Source organism: Bos taurus, chromosome 28, assembly GCF_002263795.3.
Source record: "Bos taurus isolate L1 Dominette 01449 registration number 42190680 breed Hereford chromosome 28, ARS-UCD2.0, whole genome shotgun sequence".
Classification (NCBI taxonomy): Eukaryota; Metazoa; Chordata; class Mammalia; order Artiodactyla; family Bovidae; genus Bos; species Bos taurus.
The window spans coordinates 24,739,325-24,751,240 of NC_037355.1; the positions used below are offsets into that span (position 1 = coordinate 24,739,325).

An 11,916-nucleotide genomic window follows, 5' to 3' on the forward strand; every position below is an offset into this window, starting at 1 on the left:
TAATCCTTTGATTTATTTTAAGCCTCTAGATTGAATTTGCTTTAAAATACTGGATAAATAGAATATTTTCTTTTCATAGTGTACATATACTTAACATAGTTATATTCTTAGAGTAGTCAAAACTAGCATAAACTATGTTGTTAGTGAAGTATGCAAAACTTCCAAAGAGCATATATGTTGCTGATAGTTTACCAATGAATATTAGTGCCCTTTTAAAATGATGCATTTTTTCTAACTATATAAAAAATGCCCATCATAAAAAACTTGGAAAATCAAAAAATGAATCATAACCATGCAAATCAGCAATAATTTTTTTTGGACTTAACATAGTCAAAGGAACCTCATGTTTTAATTTTGTGTTATTTTATAAATCTGCAATTGGAGACTTTTTGAGCTCATGATATAGAGGTTAAAATTAAGCTTTTTATTATAAGAATAATACTTTCTCTTTACTGAAAACCTATAAAATACAGAAAAATGGTGTGGGGGGTGTGAAGAATCTTCTGTATCTTCATGCTGTGGAGATAAACTGTTCACATTCTGGGTATTTCCTTTGCTTTTACTAGAAAGCATGTATTTTGTCATAGGTAGGGAAGAATTCCTCTCTCTCAAAGTTATAGAATTTTTTTAAAACTCAGCAAACTATGGGGTGTTTTGCTTAAATATAAAAGAAATTAACCCATCCTAACACCTATCTCTTGTTCTCAAGGAGATGAAGATAAACAATGGCTAGGCAGCTCCCAGATCTACAGAGTTGTTTTCTTTTTCTTTTCTTTTTGTTTATTATACAAGGGTTTTGCTTAACTTTCTTGCCAAATTGCCTACTTTTTTCTGCCTTTTTTTAAGGTATAACTGATATATTACTTTCAGGTTTACAATATAATGATCCAATATTCGTATATATTAGGAAATGACCTACCACAAAAAGTCTAGTTAATCTATCACCAAACATAGTTACAAAAAAAGGGGTTTTTTTTTTTTCTCCATGTGGTGGAAGTTTGAAGATCTAGTCTCTTAGCAACTTTCAAATATTCAGTACATTATTATTAACTATGGTCACAATGCTGCACATGACATTCCAAGAACTAATTTATTTTATAGCTACAAGTTTGTGCCTTTGGAGCCCTTTCAAGAAACTTGGGTAAGTCTGCACTTTTTGACCTCCTAGAAATAATAGTATTAATATTTAAGATACAGTTTTTAATCATAATTTTTAGCAAGGAATTCTAGCCAGTGAGGAGACCAATGTAGAAATTATAAAATATAAAATACAAAAGGAAAAGATATATATAAAATGCTTAGGAACACAAGGAGAGAGCAATAACTCTTCCCAGGAGACAGTCAGAGGGAGCTCCAGAAATGAGCTCCCAGAGCTGTCATCCAGAGATGACATTTGAGTGAGTCCAAAAATACACACACACACACACACACACAAATATCCAGCGGTTCCGTAAGGTGGGAAAGGCATCTTGGGTAGAGTGCATAGATTAATCCCAGGCCAAGCAATTTGATATAGAAATAGATATGCAAGAGGAAAGGAGATTGCAGAGATGAGGCTATCGAGATCTGCTGGAGTCAATGTTCATGAAGGAGCAGATATATGTAGACTTATAGCTGATTAATATGGTTGTATAGCAGAAACCAACACAAGATTGTAAAGCAGTTATCCTCCAATTAAACTTAAAAAAAATTTTTTTTAAATAGATAACCTACAAGGACCTACTGTACAGCACAGAGAACACTGCTCAATATTCCATAATACAGGCTTTCCTGGTGGGCCAGTGGTTAGGAATCTGCCTTGCAAAGCAGAGGATGCCGATTTGATCCCTGGTCTGGGAAGATCCCACACGCCAAGATGCAACTAATAAGCTCATGGGCTACAACTACTGAGTCAACACACACTGCCGCTACTGAAGCCTGCACACTCTAGAGCCTGGGCTCCACAAGAGAAGCCACCGCAACGAGAAGCCATCACACTGCAGCTAGAGAGTAGCCCCCACTCTCCGTAACTAGAGAAAGCCCTTGTACAGCAAGGAAGACTCAGCTCAGCCATAAATAAATAAATAGATAAAAGTATTCTATAATAACCTAAATGGGAAAACAATCTGAAAAAGAATAAATATATGTCTATGTATAACTGAATCACTTTGCCATACACTTGAAACTAACACAACATTGTTAATCAACTATGCTCCAATATAAAATTTTTTAAATGTTAAAAAAAAAAAGAAAGAAATTCAAAATTCAGTTCAACAGCTACTATGTGGCAGGCCAACTCCAAAGCTAGGTACCAGGGAGAGGAGAGAGTCTCATGAATGAGCCATATGCCTCTACTCTGAGAGTCTAATCTAGTTTGTTTTTGAAGATGTCTCTCTTTTTTCTCTCTCTCTCCTTAAAATTAATTTCGGTTTCATTTCTATAAGAAAAATGCAGACTTATTTGATGGGAATTGTGTTGGATCTGTGGACTACCTTGAGTTGTAAAACCATTTTGAAGATCTTCTTTTAATCCAAGAACATGAGTATATGACTGCTAAGCTGCTTCAGTCATGCCCAACTCTGCAATCCCATGGACTGTAGCCCACCAGGCTCTGCTTCTCCAGGCAAGGATACTGGAATGGATTGCCATGCCCTCCTCCAAGGGATATTTCCCACTCGGGATCAAACCTGAGTCTCTCATGTCTTCTGCATTGGCAGGCAGGTTCTTTACCACTAGTGCCATGTGGGAAGCCCCAAGAAGATGGGTATATCTTTCCAAAAGAAGAAAAGAAAAGGGCAGGCTTAACTTCCTCCTGAATTGCTGAGAGAAAATTTGAGGCAGGTAAAGTTTAAGCAACTTGCCTTTCTTTACCCAGTAAATGAGCTTGCACAAATTTTGGCATCCTGGTCAATCCAATGGCTGGTCCTGAGCTGCAGCTTTCAGGCAGAGCTCTGTGCACTATCCAGCAGGGTGTTTTTCAAATGATCCAAAGAATTTAATTTATCCTTCTCTAATTTCACTTACATTCCATTAGGATCCCTAGTATGGCTTTATATGCCCCTTAATAATGGCAAGCAAATAAGCTGTTTAAATAGAAGTCAATTACTCCCAGAGGGTACCTCATAAATCTAAATTCATATGATTTCTAAACTATTCACATATGTTTTAAAACTTTTTTAGTTTTTAATCATCAATTTAGTGTATGAATAGAACCTTTTAATAAACAACAGTGGCACCCCACTCCAGTACTCTTGCCTGGAAAATCCCATGGACGGAGGAGCCTGGTGGGCTGCAGTCCATGCGGTCGCTAAGAGTCAGACATGACTGAGTGACTTCACTTTCACTTTTCACGTTCATGCATTGGAGAAGGAAATGGCAACCCACTCCAGTGTTCTTGCCTGGAGAATCCCAGGGATGGGGGAGCCTGGTGGGCTGCCGTCTGTGGGGTCACACAGAGTCGGACAAGACTGAAGTGACTTAGCAATACAGAAAAAAAAATCCCATTTGACAATCCCCTGTCTCACTATATTCCCTGCAGTTCCATCAAGTTAGTTTCTGAGGACACAGTAGACATCTTTCTGAATTCTAAGTTCCATTCTTGGTTCCATTTATCATGTGAATGTAGGGAAATCATAAACCTCCCTTGTTCAAATAGTTTTGTCATTAAACCTGCCCATGGGTGTGCCTGGGAACATTGATGTTTATTTGTCCCTCTATAACAGTCTTAGCTTGTTTACAGTCTCCTGTGCTACAGACAACATAAAGTTGACTTCTGTATTCTGTAGCTGTTAATATAAAAAAACCCACTTGGCTTTTGCTTATGACTGCTGCCTCAAAACAATGCTACTGCTGCTGCTAAGTCACTTCAGTCATGTCCAACTCTGTGCGACCCCATAGACAGCAGCCCACCAGGCTCCCCCGTCCCTGGGATTCTCCAGGCAAGAACACTGGAGTGGGTTGCCATTTCCTTCTCCAATGCATGAAAGTGAAAAGTGAAAGTAAAGTCGCTCAGTCGTGTCTGACTCTTCACGATCCCATGGACTGCAGCCTACCAGTCTCCTCCATCCATGGGATTTTCCAGGCAAGAGTACTGGAGTGGGGTGCCATTGCCTTCTCCGCAAAACAATGCTACTCACTAATAAATGCCAACTTAGTTCTTTAAAAATGTAAATACTTTGTAACAGAACACTGACTGGCATTCAAAGTGTACATGAATACTACACACCTTACTTGTTGGAAAAAAAGAAAATAACTATAGAAAGGAAGTCAAATTATAAAATAAGTTTTAAATAAAAATTTGGAGGAAATTCTATTTTTAAATTAGTTTCATGGCACTCAACTACTTTGTGTTTAGTTTTACTCATGTTTCCTGGACTTAATAGAAGCTCTGCAACACTGCCTTTGTTAAAAATATTTTTAGACTAATTCTGATTTCCTCAACTACATTTATGTTCAAACATAGTTTTGGAAACTTCACTTTTCTGTTGAAGCTTACAGTTCTTATCGTCATGACCTACCATTTATCAACCAAATTATTGGCCCTCCCCACTTCCTTTACCCACTGGTAATCACCTCTAATTTGTTTTCTAGATCTAGGAGTCCAATAGCAGTAAACAGCATGTCCTTTTCAAGTGCACATGGAGCATTTTCCAGAATAGATCATATGTTAGGCCATAAAACAAGTCTCAATAAATATAAAGGCTTGGAATCATACAAAGTGTGTCTTTCAATCACAATGGAATAAGATTACAATAACAAGAGGAAATGGAAATTTGAGGAATGTGGAAATTAAATAACATTCCCCAATAATAAAAGGAACTGGGTTCCCTGGAGAAATGGTCACTTCTAGGGCAAAGGTAAAGAAAATACCAGATAAGCCTTCAGCATCTTCTAATAGAAGAAAGTAAGACAGTCTCAAAAAAATAAAAAGAATAAGGGGGCTTCCCTGGCAGTCCAGTGGGGGTTGGGACACTGTACTTTCACTGCAGGGAGAATGGGTTTGATCCCAGGTCAAAGAACTAGGATCCCACAAGTCAGCAAATAAATAAATAGACTAGGGGTATGTCAAAGGGATACAGAAGCCAACCTGAAAGTGCTCCCAGTGGCCTAAGAAAGAACAATTTGAACAACAAAATAAGTTATGTAGATTATAACCAAAAGTATAAAATTAGTATCTGTGGGTCTATACTGACATATATATAAAGATGAAAGAATGAATGAAAGGAAAAGCTCATAGAATTATTTTTAACTTAAGTTCTTATTTATTTTTGGCTACAATGGGTCTTTGTTGCTGGTCTTGGGCTTTGTCTAGTTGTGACAAGTAGGGGCTCTTCTTCATTGCAGTGTGTGGGCCTCTCATGACGCCAGCCTCTCATCTTGGAGCGTGGACTGTTAAGCCTGCACATTCAGCACATTCAGTGGTTGCAGCTCGCAGACTTAGTCGCCCTGTGGCATTTGGGATCTTAGTTCCCTGACCAGGGATTGAACCCATGTCCCCTGTACTGCAAGGCGGATTTTTAACCACTGGGCCACCAGGGAAGTCCCTAGAATAATTTCAAATAATTTATCTAGCTACTCTCCCTTCCAGGAGATGGAGCTTAAATACCCCTTGAGTGTAAGCTGTACTCAGTGACTTTTTTCCAAAAGAGTAGAGCATCAGTTCAGTCCAGTTCAGTCGCTCAGTCGTGTCCGACTCTTTGAGACCCAATGAATGGCAGCGCCAGGCCTCCCTGTCCATCACCAACTCCTGGAGTTCACTCAAACTCACGTCCATTGAGTCAGTGATGCCATCCAGCCATCTCGTCCTCTGTTGTCCCCTTCTCCTCCTGCCCCCAATCCCTCCCAGCATCAGAGTCTTTTCCAAAGAGTAGAGCATAAGAGGATAAAAAGTAACTTCACAGTGGAGAAATCTGGCAAGTACTGCCTCAGGCAGGTTTGATTAAGGGTAACACCATCAGTGATAAGCCAGGTTGACAGCATCTACCTTGGATATGATGTGATGAAAATGGCACTTTACTTCGGTGGTCTTCCTCCTGAGAACCCATTACTCCTATTTAATCATGGCAAAAACATGAGAGATATCCCAATTGAAGAGTATTCCTCAAAGGAACAGAGAATGCTAAGGAGAATGATGACTAATTAATGTAGTATCCAGGATGGGATCCTGGAACAGAAGGATGTTAGGGAAAAACTAGTGAACCCCATATAAAGTGTGTTCAGTTCAGTTCAGTTCAGTCATTCAGTCGTGTCTGACTCTTTGCGACCGCATGAATCGCAGCATGCCAGGCCTCCCTGTCCATCACCAACTCCCGGAGTTCACTCAGACTCAGGTCCATTGAGTCAGTGATGCCATCCAGCCATCTCATCCTCTGTCATCCCCTTCTCCTCCTGCTCCCAATCCCTCCCAGCATCAGAGTCTTTTCCAATGAGTCAACTCTTCGCATGAGGTGGCCAAAGTACTGGAGTTTCAGCTTCAGCATCATTCATTCCAAAGAAATCCCATATATCTGAGCAAACTCCTGGAGATATTGTTTTTAAAAAAAAAAAAAAAAGAAATCCCATATAAAGTGTGTAGTTAATAATAATGAACCAAGCTAGGTTCATTAGTTGTAACAAACACATCATAGTAAATGCAAGATGTTAATAATAGAGGCAACTCAGCAAGGGATACACAGGAACTCTCCATACTATCTGCTTTAAATTAATTAGGTTGTGCTTAGTTGGGCGTGCAGGGCCTTTTTCCTTTTTAGTTGCAGCATGCAGGATCTTTAGTTACAGCATGTGAACTCTTATTGCAGCATGTAGGATCTAGTACCCTGACCAGGGATTGAACCTGGACCCCCTGCATTAGGAGCAGAGTCGGCCATTTTCTGTAGACTGAAACATATGCTGAAATGCTAGATTTTACTAATGCCCTCAAATCAATTTCTACTTTATTAATAGCAATCACATCTGCCTGTGTTGGAAAACAGCAGTATTTACATGTGAGTGAGTGAAAGTCACTCAGTCATGTCCGACCCTTTGTGACACCATGAACTATACAGTCCATGGACCTCTCTAGGCCAGAATAGTGGAGTGGGTAGCCTTTCCCTTCTCCAGGGGATCTTCCCAACCCAGGAATTGAACCCAGGTCTCCCACACTGCAGGTGGATTCTTTACCAGCTGAGCCACCAGGGAAGCCCATTTACATGTGAAATATCACTCAGTCTGTCTACAGATGATTCTTGGTACTCATCTGATTTTACAGATTGCCCTGGAATAATTTTTGCCCCTCCCTCCCACGCAACACAGTGCTTAGGACATTGTACTTTCCAAAATCTTTCTACTAAATTCACTATTGAAGTAAGTTTTACAGGAAGGACCACATTAATGACATAACAGACAAGAAACAGGACAGAAGTGGAATTATCTCAACTACTAATCTCTATATAACAACTCATTTTAGACACTAAGAAACTAAGATTTAGGGGACTTCTTTGGCAGCCCAGTGATTAAGACTCAAAACTCCCAATGTAGGGTGCATTGTGTCTGACTCTTTGTGACTCCATGAACGGTAGCCCACCAGGCTCCTCTCTTCATGGGATTCTCTAGGCAAGAATACTGGAGTGGGTTGCCATTTCCTTCTCATGGATAGGTTCAATCCCTGGTCAAGAAACTGCGATCCCGCAGGTCATATCTTGATGTGGCCACAAACAAACAGCAACAAAAACTGAGTTTCAGGAAAGTTAATTGCCTCAGAATCAAACAGCTGTAGGTAAGTGTGAAATCTTAGGGTTAGAACCTAGGCCTATCTGACTCCCTGGTCATGAAGACAATTCTGTCATTGAATTTCTTTGTAAAGTTTGGAGCATTACTTTATCTTCTGATTCTTCTATTTATTGGTTCAACAAATAATAACTTTGCTGCTGCTGCTAAGTTGCTTCGGTTGTGTCCAACTCTGTGCGACCCCATAGACAGCAGCCCACCAGGCTCCCCTGTCCCTGGGATTCTCCAGGCAAGAACACTGGAGTGGGTTGCCACTTCCTCCTCCAATGCATGAAAGTGAAAAGTGAGTGAAGTCCCTCAGTCGTGTCCGACTCTAGGGACCCCATGGACTGCAGCCTACCAGGCTCCTCCGTCCATGGGATTTTCTAGGCAAAAGTACTGGGGTGGGGTGCCATTGCCTTCTCCGAATAACTTTGCTAGACTGTGGTGAAAATTAGTTAAAGTGCCTTCACCCCCAATATAACCAGTTATTTGTACACTAAGAGGCATATGTATTGATATGTATATAATGAAAACATGTACTTTTAACTACTACTCAGAAGTTTAAAATCATGTGTGGGGAAAGGGAGGGAATGGTCTGATATCTGTACTATGTTCTCTAAGTTATCAATGTGCTTATGGAATAGTAAAAGCAGTATGCTGCTGCTGTTGCTGCTGCTAAGTCACTTCAGTCGTGTCCGACTCTGTATAACAATTTGATTTAAATTCCTTAAGTAGCTATCTTTTGTGGCTGTTTTCCCTGTTCTTCCCAGCAATCCACTGGAACAGAAATAATATTCAACATTTTTAATCATTTTCAAAAAGTAGAGACAGTGTGCTAGACGCCTTTTCCCAATTTGTTTACTTAGTGTATGATTACCCAAATTGGGTGAGACCTCTTGGTTTCCCTCATCCCAGAATAAACACTAACGTGATTTGAAGAAACAAACAAACAAAATATCAAGAATGTCAACTGTGTAATTAAGCTTTGTCTTGAGAAATAATTTTGAATTATTATGGAGAAGATCACTGCTTTCTAAAGACAGTAGATATATTAATATGATATAAATCAAAGAAGAAGCATTTCACAAAACCTTAGTACGACAGATTTAGTGCTCAGAAAGCATTTAGAAACACTCCTAGAAACTTATTTGTGGGTTTGTTGTTTTTAGTTTATTTGCTTTTCCTATAGACAAAGATTATAATCCTGTTTTTATGTTATTTCACAACACGGTAGGGGTATGTGAACAACTATTTTAGACAATTTTTAGTTAATGTGTCTTCCCTCCCCCAGAAGAGTGCAATCTCTTCAATTTCTTTCTTTTTTCAAGCTCTGCATGGAATTTTCCTGTTCTCTTCCTGGTGGTGTAGTCATGATCACATGTCTGTGTCTTGTTTTCCTCTGGGAGTTGTGGGTACTTCTATTTCCTTCTCCTTTTTCATCTTTTCTCTCATTTTGGCCTCTAACAAGATCCTCTCCAGGGTCCCTCTGATAATAGGAAAGCACTGAAATGATGGAAAGGAAGACAAAGAGGAAAAAAACAAAAAACAAACACACCCCAATGCAGCTGGGAGTTCTTAGTTCTAACCATCTCTATGGAAACAATTCCACAGAGACTGCTCTGGAACCAATTCTGTAGGGACCACTGAAGCAGTGGTGAGCCAATTTCACCCAGCCTTAAAGGACTCAACTTGCAGATGGGAATAGTTGATAGACACTTTTTCTTTTGCGAAAAGCATTGAGTTTTAAAGAATCCACCTGCCAACACAGGAGATGTAAGAACTCAGGTTCAATCTCTGGGTCAGGAAAATCCTCTGGAGTAGGAAATGGCAATCCACTCCAGTCTTCTTGCCTGGAAAATTCCATGGACAGAGAAGCCTGGCAGGCTACAGTCCATGGAATCCCAAAGAGTTGGACACGACTGAGCAACTGAGTATGCACAAAATAGGAAGCCAAATAAAAATTGTTTATCCCTATATAATGTATTTTTTAAAAAACTCAAAACATCCTACTTGCTGTAATATAAAAAGGCACAAAGGAATGTATCTGCTAATTTCAAGTCCTTCCTAAGCATTCACGTTGGCAAACAGGAGAGTGCCCAATACAAACAAATTGTAGCCAAAAAAAAACCCCCAAAAAACACTGCAGTTTGGTGATGAAAAGTCATTAGAACGATTTTAGGATTTTGACCCATAGCCATAAAAAATATGTGGAGAAAATGCCAAACTCAGTCAGGCGGTAAACAAATTGAATTCAGGCAAGGGGTAAAAGGGATTACAGAATTCCATTTACCAAATCAGGTTGAAAGTCAGAAAGGATAATGATGTAATTTGAATCCAGAGAAGAATTCCATCTGAAGTAGGACCTTGGAGTCTTTACTAATACAGCAATCATTAGGACAAAAGAGAAAAGAAACCTCCCCCACCCCCAGTGATACCAAGTTTCAGGCCAGTTCAAGTCTCCAGCCAATAAACGGTTAACTGAAGGTCTCCAGAGATGATGGTAACTGCAGAGTTATTTAGGGGAACTAACCTCAATTTGCCTAAATCTATTTTGTTCCCTTAATACATCCCCAGGTAGGTCCATAGTGCTTTTAAGACCCTAGTCCCTGGGGTAAAACCATTTGGGTTTCAATCCTAGCTTCTGTCACTAGGCGTGTGATCTTGGGTATCTTTTTAAATTTCTTTAGAACTTAGGCGTATCATCTGTAAAATGGGGATATTATTTTTAGGGTTATAAAGAGTCAGTGAATTGAGCACAGCACCTAGCTCAAGCAAGCTCTCAATAATCGTGAGCTATCGTTATTACACTATCCGTTTTGCTTTTCTCTCTCTTGTAATGAAGACTACATTTTCCCTTCTCCATTTCTCTGAGGGTTATTTTGAGGGAGTCTCACAAAAGGCAGTAGGACATTATGACCCAGCCAATTCTTACTTCCCTCCACTTGTCTTAAGCAGGTTTGCGGATGTATTGGAGCCACGAAATGGAAGTTTCCATTGTATGACGGTAACTGGCCTTCTTTCTCCACACTACAGACTGCATACTCAGGGAGGAAAAATTATTCTAGCTTGTCTACTGCTAATACTCTTTGCGCCCGATCACCCCACCCTCGACGGGCTTCCCAGTGTCTGTACAAAGTCTCTGACTGAATATTTAAAGCCTAAAACCTAGTTTTGTCCACATTTCCAACCTACAGGAACATCTGCTTTACTCACACTCATTTCCGTCTCTCCCCCGCATTTGATATACGTTCCTTGTTTGCAAGTTAACTTTCACTGATCTCGTTCTTTCGTTTGGTCTTTAACTTGCGCTGATCTCGGTACTAGAACTGCCCTCCACTCTTCTTACAGAAATTCGGCTTTATTTCTTCCCCAAAAAAAGCTGTCACTAGGAACCTTAGTGGTATGAGACCCAGCACAACCAAAAATTATTAGCTGTCACTTGTACAGGCATTTTTGAAGAATGCAAAGCACTATTTGGAAAACAACTCAAAGTCGGGCGACGCAAGCGGTATATGGGTAACTGAAATTACAAAGTGGGAGAGAATAAAACCAAGAGAAAATGCAAAGGAGAAGAGGAAGCGAGGAGAGATTTGCAGGGAAACTTCAGGAACTAACACACCCCGCCCCTAAAGAGGCACACTTTAGGGTGGCTGCGCCGTCAGCGCCAAGGCCAGGGGAAGAGGCCCAGCGCAAATCAGGGCCTGGGTGGTCACTTTCGTATTTTTCCAGCGGAGAAGCCCTACTCTTTTTACTGCATAACGCAAACATGGTGGACAAGAAAAGCCCTCCCCACTTTTGGCAGCCGAACCACGTGAGGCCCCTTCCACCCAGGTGACGCTGGGTAAGGGCGGAGCCTCTACAGAACTTGTTCTCTAATGCTCTGCCGCATCAGGAACTTGTTCGTGATGCGGTAGAGCATCAGAGAACTTTTCCACACCCGGGCACCACGGGTTCCTACAATACGCACGGATAGGCCTATTACTGCCACTTCACATCCTCCTCGAGAGAGCAGAAGGGTTTGCTCCGAGAACTTGATGGGTATATAGTAAGCAGGAAAGGTGGAGTTTGCGACCTTTTTCTCTAAGTTGACTAACCCCGTCTTCTATCCGCCTCTCACCCAACTATTTATCCGACCAACGCGCAAGCGCACTTCTTGCCGCCGGCCCCAAGGAGAGACCGACTCTCCTGTCT

General features: G+C 40.6%; 1 long non-coding RNA gene across 2 annotated transcripts; it reads right to left on the reverse strand.

Annotated features, from left to right (window-relative positions):
• Positions 1 to 5,845: 5,845 nt before the first annotated feature.
• LOC132344137 (uncharacterized) lies at positions 5,846 to 11,867 on the reverse strand. 2 transcript variants are annotated; one of them, XR_009493256.1, is made up of 2 exons: positions 11,693 to 11,867; positions 5,846 to 9,211 (listed from the first exon to the last, which is right to left on the reverse strand). It is a non-coding gene; the product is annotated as an uncharacterized lncRNA (long non-coding RNA). The 2 variants fall into 2 exon arrangements; XR_009493257.1 differs by having other exon boundaries at positions 10,939 to 11,867.
• Between the last annotated feature and the right edge of the window lie 49 nt (positions 11,868 to 11,916).